The sequence below is a fragment of the Anopheles aquasalis genome, chromosome 3, assembly GCF_943734665.1.
Source record: "Anopheles aquasalis chromosome 3, idAnoAquaMG_Q_19, whole genome shotgun sequence".
Classification (NCBI taxonomy): Eukaryota; Metazoa; Arthropoda; class Insecta; order Diptera; family Culicidae; genus Anopheles; species Anopheles aquasalis.
Genome location: NC_064878.1, coordinates 20,574,096 through 20,576,595, shown reverse-complemented (window position 1 = coordinate 20,576,595; position 2,500 = coordinate 20,574,096). Strand labels below are relative to the sequence as shown.

The 2,500-nt window shown below is 46.0% G+C and overlaps 1 protein-coding gene across 1 annotated transcript in view; it reads right to left on the bottom strand.

Moving 5' to 3' along the window:
• Positions 1-2,500, bottom strand: part of LOC126577753 (protein sax-3-like) — a 55,873-nt gene that overhangs the window by 12,033 nt on the left and 41,340 nt on the right. The window lies entirely within an intron of this gene.

Below are 2,500 nucleotides of genomic sequence, written 5' to 3'. Positions count from 1 at the left end.
ACGGTTGCGTCTGGTCAAGAAGCGATGCAACGATGCGGAGGTCGCCCCAGGGGCCCCGAGGGCGGTCGCGAATCGTTTTGAAGCGTCTCGAATGCACACCGAAACACCAAGACGGAGAAACAACTCCTCAAATTACGCTTTCTGTGCAGATTTACCGATATCAATCAATCAAAAGGTACGGAAAGGAAGCCTCCTACCGGTAGGGAAGCCAATATGTTGCTCAACCCAACATCATGGATCACACAACTCCCCTCTCTTCTCGGTTGGTTACTGGTTTTGGGCCAAAAACCTTTGCTGAAAGCAGCTCCAGCTGATCGACAGGAGAGGCGAGAGGCTGTGAGCTTGCGAGTGTGCGAGGTTGGGACTTGCGTCCGAAAACACTTATGCCCTCCAGGGATATCGCTATCCCGACACGAATTTCCAAAGCGAGGGCGATCTTGCATCGTGTGCACAGAGAGAGCAGAAGGCAATGGAAGGGCTTGCGAAGTGAGACGAATAAATAATATCCTGAAAACATTGGAACATTGATTTACGATATAAATCATCCGGGAGGACTCGCCGTAACTTGAGGCGAGCTTGAGTCTGTGCTTGCTTGCCTCCTCGTGAAAGCGATTGTGTGTTCAGCACGATGGACAGGAGACGGCGAGAGGGTGAGGCCCTGGAGAGAGCCAATGCAACATTAACATATGACAACTGTTCCGGGGATGATACTTCAATGACACAATGTTATGAACTACAATTTATAATGTTTACTCTTCTGCTGCTGAGAGATATTGCAACCGACGGGAGAAGTATTGTTTTATGGTTCTTTGTTTGTTTTGGGGTTTTTCTTGGTTTCTTTGGAATTTTTGTCATTGTTTTAGTCGTTTCTGTTGGGATTTTTACCATTTATGCATCTTCCGTCTAAGCATGTTAGTTGTCTTATTCCTTGTATACATTTCCTAGTTTTTTATTGTTTTGTTTTTATCATTTACTTAAATTTCTCAGTTGGTCAAATTTATCATTCTCTTTCCTTCAAAGTTCTTTACTAAATTAAAATTCAACTTAGTAGGTTGGACAAGTTTTTTCGGAGCAAAAGTGTAGTAAAAGTAATCTTTACTCAGCAACAGCTACGCTAAAATAATTTATGTGAAATAAAGCAAAAATAGATAATCAAACGTGTTAACAGGAACAGAAGAACGAAATGATTTCTTCCAAAAAAAGTGTGAATTTTTCACAAAAAGCATGAAATTGTTTCTGCTTCTTTCTTTGTTTCTTTTAGTATCACCTTCCCACTCGTTGCGAAAGATACGACTACCAGTGAGGCCGCAATCGAAGGGGGGAGAAAGATTTCGGTACGCCCATCGTCAGCAGAAAACGGTGGAACGAATGTGGGAAGCAACAACTTTGAATTGATTTATGACCGAGTGCGATGAGTCTTTCTTTCCGTTTCGTGCCGGTCTTTAGTGTGAATACGGGGCCGCATACGCTTCTCTTTCCATGCCCTTTGCAATCCTTGAAGCACTTCCCTCCCGTTGCGGTAAGAGAGGTGCTAAAACACCCCCCTTGCCCCACACTCACACCAAGTCACCCACACGAAAACCGCTGAACAGAAAGGCTTCAAAAGAAAATACATTTTCCGGCCCATCCTTTGCTTCCTTGCTGTTTCATTGCAACCGAAATGAGGCCAGAGGACGCCGCTAAGCACCAGCGGGACCGGAAAACTTTTCTTCATCATGACGACATAAAATTCTAATAAAAACCCGGGAAAGCCCCCAAAAATATGCTCCAATCATCATGCCAAGCCGGGCCGAGGAAACACCATCTATATCCTGGCCCTTTCCCCCATCGCACGAGCAACAGCCCTGCAGCAGGGCGGTAGATCCCTGTGTGTGCATCGGCGGTAGAAAGAGAAGAAAACTCCGGAAGTCAGCAATAAGCAATTGACATCAGGCGGAACACGGAACTGCACGGGGCGTGACCGGAACTCGGCAGTGTCGGCAGGCATCGAAACCGAAAGTTGTTGGCTCAATAATGGCGCGAGCCGCAGCAGCAATAGTGAGCTCTTGATTTGAGCGCGTACGGCGTTTCGACCTCGATTTGATTGGTTTATTGCTTTGAAGGTGTCGAAGGCGAAGGCGCTTCCTGTCTGTTTCCTGCTTTCTACTGCCTTTCACCATGCGACCGATGAGCACAACGCTAAAGAATGTCTTCCCCTAGCACGCACGAAGGAAGGATAAAGGACTGCTTCTTGCTTGTGGGCCTATTTACAATTCCAGTTCGAATGTGGGGGAGGATGTGCTCACTGTGGGCGTGATGTGGACGAATATAATATAGGAATTTATTGCGAGGCAGGACTCCTCCGAAGGAAACGAATAGTCCTGGCAACGGACAGGGATCCCCTTTTTTTTTGGAGAAGAAATGGCGTTTCGTTAGAGGCTAATTTACAATTAGATTACGGAGCGAATCAAAGTAAATAGGGGCACAGATGGAGAGAAAACACATGAAACGCTTTGATCAG